The sequence below is a fragment of the Ictidomys tridecemlineatus genome, chromosome 11 (assembly GCF_052094955.1).
Source record: "Ictidomys tridecemlineatus isolate mIctTri1 chromosome 11, mIctTri1.hap1, whole genome shotgun sequence".
NCBI lineage: Eukaryota > Metazoa > Chordata > Mammalia > Rodentia > Sciuridae > Ictidomys > Ictidomys tridecemlineatus.
In genome coordinates this window covers 12846277-12853195 of record NC_135487.1, presented here as the reverse complement: position 1 = coordinate 12853195, position 6919 = coordinate 12846277, and positions in this window count along the sequence as shown.

Below are 6919 nucleotides of genomic sequence, written 5' to 3'. Positions count from 1 at the left end.
CGATTCCCTAAGGATCCTGAGAAGGACCGGTTTATGTCATCCCTACATGCCCTCCCATGCCCACCCCTCCCCAAGTTTCCTTTAGAAGAGAAGCCAGGACCCCCAAACATGTCTCCCACTCTCAAGATGGCCTAGGGTCCTCCCTTGAATGTATCCCTTGCTTTGCCCCAAAAGGTGTCTCTCTCTGAAGACAGCCACGTTCTCCATGTATGTGTATCTGCTTTCTTAAATAAATCTATGACTCTGGAACACAATCAAATTCCTCTCATGTCGCCAAGGACCCCACTTGTCCTGAGCCCAGCTTCCTTCTTCCACCACCAGGAACTCCTCAGGACCTTATTCCAGTGACAGAAGGAAGGGTCTTGCTGTGGTTTGGATGTGGCGCGTCCCCCGCCCCCCCCACATGCTTGTGCTGGCATCCTGGTCTCCGGGGTGGCGGTGTAGCGCTGCAGAGATGAGGCCTGATCCATGTGACAGGTCACCAGGGCTGCTCCCTTGAGAAGGGTTGGAGCTGTCTTTCCAGAGCCAGTGGTTAGAGAGGCCCCGGCCTTCGTGCTAATGCACTGAATCCCTTTTCTGCCTTTCCACCCTGTGGTGACACAGCCCGGGGCCTTGGACAGAGCACTGGCACCATGCTGTTTGCAGCCACCAGAACCCGAGCCAAATAAACCTCTGTTCTTACAAAGCCTCAACTATCTTGTTATGGCAACACAAACCAGACCAAGAGAGGCTCGATCCCAGGGTGTCGCAGGCCATGGAAGGGGTTTAGCCCAAGTCCTTGGGTCATGGGGAGAGCCACTGGGGGCTTTATCAGGGCCCTGGCCCATCCAGTTCACAATTAGAGATATGACTTTGGCTATGGCAAGACGGGCTGCAGGGGCACGCCAGGTCACTGCCCAGAGGGAGGGGACATCACTGTGGCATCTGGGGCTAGGATGGAAGAAGTCAACGGGAAAAACATGTCACATGTGAGTCCATTGTTGTGACTGTCCTGTGTGTTCCACGTTCCTGAATTTCCTCCTCTATGACTCCTCCCTTTCTCACAGGAAGAGAGCAAGGACCACACCTGGCCGCGCCCTGTCCTGCACAGATGTCCCAAAGCTGGCCCGGACCCCTCTGTTTATATTTAGAAAAGCAAAGAGAGGGGCGTTATGTGTGGAAAACCCCAAACAGGATGACAGAGGCCTGGGTTTGGCCCCATTCTGACACTGACTGATTCCATGGTCTGGGGCTAGTTGCTCCATTCCACGAGCTTCCTTTTCCTCAAAATGGGAATGAGGACAGTAAACACCACATGTGATAATGACAAACTTTTATGGTGTTTGGGATGTGCCAGGCACATTCTAGTTGCTTGACATATACTCTCTTATTTAATCATTACAGTATGTTAATATATACTATTTTTATCTCCGTGTTGTAGATGAGAGCACCGAGGCACAGAGAGGTTAAGTAACTTGCCCCAAAGCACACAGCTCAAGAATAGCAGAGCCAAGATGTGCAGCCAGGTCATCTGGCTCCAAAGTGCCCTCTGAACTACTCAGTCATACTCCACATGCAACTTCTCATAAAAGACAAACCACCCTGTACAACACATGAATTTTATTTCATTGCTAACTTTCTTATGCTTCACGTTATTTGTTGCTGAAACAGTCTTTCTACCCTCTCTGTTGTCTCATATCATTATTGTTGAATTTTGCATTTAATTTCTCTGCCTTAAAATAGATCATAGGACTTCAAATCCTATGAGCCTGGATGTAGTCTCTCCTTAGGCAAGTTATTTACCCTTTGAAGCTCAGGTTCCTAGTCTATGAAATAACTGCATGAAAATAGGAGGGAGGGAGATTTGCAAATATTGAATAAAAAATATAAAGCCCTGAGCACTCAAGCCCCAACTTAGTGAAGTTCTTTAAATCATTCTTTTGATGGTGCAGAACTCGCAGGCTCAGGGGCAAAGACTGATATTCCAGACTTCAGAAACGAGGGGGAAAGGATCTGTCACCGCTGAACATGCGGAAATGCAGGTCACAAACACGTTGACAGGAACGCAAACACTAGCCTTTCTTGCAAGAGTCTTTTCCTGCCTAAGTCCTTAGCCTTTCAACCCACACAGAGGACGAGGCCTGGGCTAGACAGTGACTCTCTGTAAGCGCAAATCCACGCCACTCAGAAATTGCATTTAAAGGCCAAGGGGAAGGAGGGCTTGTGAATGAAATGGATGCTCTGCCTGCCGTCGGAGTCCATTAAAAGAATCATCAGACCTCATTGAGTAAAAACTGTGACTAATAGAATTTTAGAGAAGCGATCTAGCTTAGGACTTTAAGAACACACCATCGAGGGTGTGGGGAAATGAGATTCCTCACGCTGCTGTTGGGAGCTGAATGAATCTAGCCACTTTGGAGAGCAACTGGGCTGTACCTGGTAATGTTTTATATGCCCAGTACCCACATCTCATTATCTACCCTAAAAATAGAAACACAGTAGTCCCCTTCCCCCACAGGAAATACATATCAAGACCTCCAGTGGTTGTCTAACATTGTCTACTATCAAACCCTATGTAGACTATGTGTTTTCTATACAGACACGCCTATGATAAAGTTTCATTTAAAAATTAAGCCCAGTAAGAAATGAACAACAACTAATAATGAAATAGAATAATTATATCAATATGCTGTAATAAAACTGGTAGTTTTATCAATACTCTTGGGCTTTGGGGCCATTATGAAGCAAAATAAGGGTTACTGGACCCCAAGCACTATGAAACATTGACAATCAGGCTGACAACCAATGGCTCCTAAGTGACAAACAGGTGGGTAGTGTATACAGTGCGGATACACTGAATGAAGGAATGAAGGTAGAAGGGAGCAAGACAGCATGAAATTCATCATGCTACTCAGAATGGCAGGCAATTTAAACTTGTGGATTGTTCCTTTCTGTAATTTTCCATATAATATATTTGGATCACAGTCAACTGCAGGTTATAACTGGAGCCACGGAATGCAAAACCATGGAGAAAGGGGCACTCCTGGACCACATGGTATGACCTACCCTAAAGCAAATCATGTACATATACACTGGGAGGAGCGTCCAAGGGGGGTTAAGACATAATGGTATGTTAAAGCAAATAATTAGAAACAACCTAAATATTTGCCAATAGGAAAAAGGCTTCTAGAATTATGGAACAGCCATTAATTTTATGCAGCAGATTAAAAGAATGGGGCAGGAGGGAAATGAGGCACGTCTCAATGAACTCACAGGGATAGCTCCCCCAAACATGAGGCTGAATGAAAAAGCATGGCAGAGTGATCTTTCCTGTTTCTTTTGTGGTTGTTGTTTTTGATTTTGTAAAACACAACTCCACCAAAAAACACCACGCAGAAGAAGAGTTCTGTTTGCTATAGTGTTTATGCCTACTTAAAGATGTGGAAACTGGTCTAGAAAGATAACATACCAAATGGACACAAGGGTGAAAAGAGGAAAGAGTAAAAGTGACCTAATCTTTTTCATATGTATTTTTTTTTCATGAGGGCAATGTGTTCATGTGTCAAGTGTATAATAAGAATTCATAATAGTGTTTCTCCTATGCCAGTAAAATCTATTCTTTCCTTCCAATTGAAGCCCTACGGGGTTCTTCTACAGACCGATTTTATCAGCAGACCTAATAAACATATTGCTTTCCCTGGCAGAGGGCACGTCTTTAAGTCTTGGCACCTTGTTCTCTCCTCTCTTGCCATATCACGCTTCCATCAGTCTCAATTTAATTGTTAATTTGTTCTTCCCGTGCAGACAGGACTCTCCATGCCAAGTTAAATATCAACTCAGCCATGTCCAAATGGTCACAGGTTATGTATTTCTAGAATTTAGGTGAAGGATATCTCCCTCTGATGAACACAGAGAACATATGTAGACATTAATCATTAGTTAAGACAAAGGGTGCTTCGGCCTCCACCTGGACCCACTCCACCAGTGGCCCTGGCTCTGGGCATGCAGGTGGTTGTCTGGCAGTCTCTCAGGACAAGTTCAGGGAGGGGATGTCACAGGAGAAGAGACAGCTCCAGAGAAAGGTCCAAGGAGTTCCCAGAGGAGAGAAGTAATTCAATTCAGGACCCCCAGATTTCTTGGCATACATGACAGAAAGGATTTCAGCCCAAGTCAGAAAAGGGTTTATTTAGGTAGTAGGTGCACATTCTATGGAGACTGCAGGCTATCTCAAGAGTGGGAAGCCCTGACTTGGGCTGGGGGCACAATGTGATAGAAGGGCTCTAAGTAGGGGTGGGACCCGGAGGTGAAGCCAGGATGCCGCAGCAAGGGTTTGTGCTGTTTTCCCTGCACTTGGGGATTTCGCTCATTTTATGAGGTCATAAGCCAAGGGCCGGCTGCTCAAGATTTACAACTGTGCTTTCTGCATCTCAAAGGCTCATGGACATTTCCTTTAAGACTCAGTATCTGTCAATCTCTCTCTCTCTCTCTCTCTCTCCCCCTCTCCCTCCCCCCTGAATCCCTATCTCTGGGAGTCTTTCATACCAAGGTGGTCTCTAATTGTTTCTACCTAATGTGAGCATGCAGCAAGAGTGCTTATCTTCGTGATAGTCCCCAATAGGCCACAGGGAAGAAGAGTGTTATTCAGCAAGTCCCTCCACCTCCTCTCTTTCTCCCCTCCCCTCTCTGTTTCTGTTTTGGAGGTCATGGTGATGGTTACGATGATGATGGTTATGGTGATGCTGGTGGTGATGGTTATGGTGATGCTGGTGGTGATGATGGTGATGGTGGTAGTGTTTGGGGGGTGAGGGCTGCACCGTACACACGGCTGAGCTTCACGGCTCCTTGCCTCTCTCTGTTGGTGGTTCCTGCTCTTGTGGTGTTGGTCCCTCTGCGCCTATCTGTCCCACTTTCCCTCTTGGACTGGGTCCTCTTTGGATTTCCAGCGCTCCTCTTGCCTGACCTACTTAGGACCAAAAGGAAAAGCATTTTGCAAGGGTCAGATGGCACTGAGCCCAGTTCACACTTCTGCCACTTTACCAGCTGTATGTCCCCTAATCATTTCAAGCTCCAATTTCCTCATCTGGAAAATGAGAACAGTCTCCACTTCTCTGAGTTGAGATGTTGCTATCAGGACCCAGGATGCGCCTGGCACCATAAACGCAAACGTCTCCCTCCCACCTCCTTCTTCTCTTTTTGTTCCATCTCATCGGTTCCTTTAAACGGCTATAAAGTTGAAATATATTCCATACACTAAATTATTTATATGTATAAAATGAAGAGTTTAATATCCTTCATCATCACTTTTTCTAGCAACTACAGAATTGCTAGAAGCCTACAGAAATGGAACCTTTTACAGATTTTACAGGGCTCTGGAGAAGAATGAAAGACATCGTTTTCATTTGCAGGGGACCTTCGCTTGGTTTCTCCACTTCATCTCTGGGGATCTTCATGAGTAAAGATGGTGGGGGCGGGGGAGGGATGCTGCCACGGCTCACGTTCTTCCCGTGGACTTGCTGACCCTGAGCTGCAGGGCTTATCTTTACAGCTCCATAGCAATTCCTTTGTTTGGCGGCTCCGTGCCAGAGATGTTAATTGTCCACGGCGGCGGTTGTAACAGTCACGGTGCGTAAATGAATTACCTACAACTGCCGCATCAGCACTGCCGGCCCCGCCCTGCGGCACCGAGGAGCGACCCTGGCGGGGGAGGGGGACCTGCAGCGCCGCTCCGCAGCGGACACTAGGGGGCAGCAGAAAGACGGGTTTTGTGATCCGAGGGTCCACCTGACTTTCCTGTGAGTCTAGAGGAATCCGAAACTCAGAGAGCAGGAAAGGGGATTGGAAATGATCACAGTTCAACTCCGCTATGGTGTAGACCGCAGCGCACAGCCCCCCGCGCCCACCCAGCCCCAACCAGAGCCCAGCTTGCTCGCTTTCCTCCCAGTGCACAGTTCTTCTGATATGAACAACCAAAAGTGTCCATGATAGAAAATCGAAAACGACATTAAAGAATTTTTTAAAAAAAGAAAACAAAAATCTCCCATACCCCCACTTTGGGAGAGAATGGTTGTTGCTATTTTATTATCTTAGGTTAAAACATATGAAATTGTTGATATTTGTGCTTTTTTAACGGACGAAAATTGCAATTTCGTGTGATTTAACCTCATATTTCCCCCCCTCCACCTTTTTTTTCCGTGACAAACATAAAATCATTTTTTAAATACAAAACTAAAGCAGTTACTATGTGTTGATGTAGCTTTTAAAGGCTACTCTTAAAATGAAATATTAGCAATTACAAATACAGTTGGGGTGGGGGTGGCAAGCTTGTAAATCCCAGCAACTTGGGAGGCTGAGGCAGGATAATTTTTTTTTTTTTAAGAGAGAGAGAGAGAGAGAGAGAGAGAATTTTAATATTTATTTAATTTTTTTTTTAGTTTTCGTTGCACATATCTTTTTATTTGTATGTGGTGCTGAAGATGGAACCCAGGCCGCACACATGCCAGGCGAGCGCACTACCGCTTGAGCCACATCCCCAGCCCAAGGCAGGATAATATTCAATACAGATAATACCCAATACACAAGTTCAAGGCTAGCCTGTGCAACTTAGCAAGACCCTGTCTCGAAATAAAAAAATAAAAAGGACTGGGGATGTAGCTCAGTGGTAACATGCATTCTCAGTACCAAAAGAAAGAAAGAAAAGAAATACAGGTAGAGAGTAATGCTGACACCCCATCTTGAGAAATAGAGTATCATATTACATTGAAACACCCTAAACCCCTCTTCTCAGCCAGACCCCACTCCCTACCACCTTGAGTTAACTGTGCTCATAAATGTGGTATTTATCATGCATAAATCTGTGTCCCTAAACAAAGTACAGAATTGTTTAACATTTTTAGCTTTACGTAAATGAGACCAAAGTGGAGGTATCTTCTGTGACTTTTAT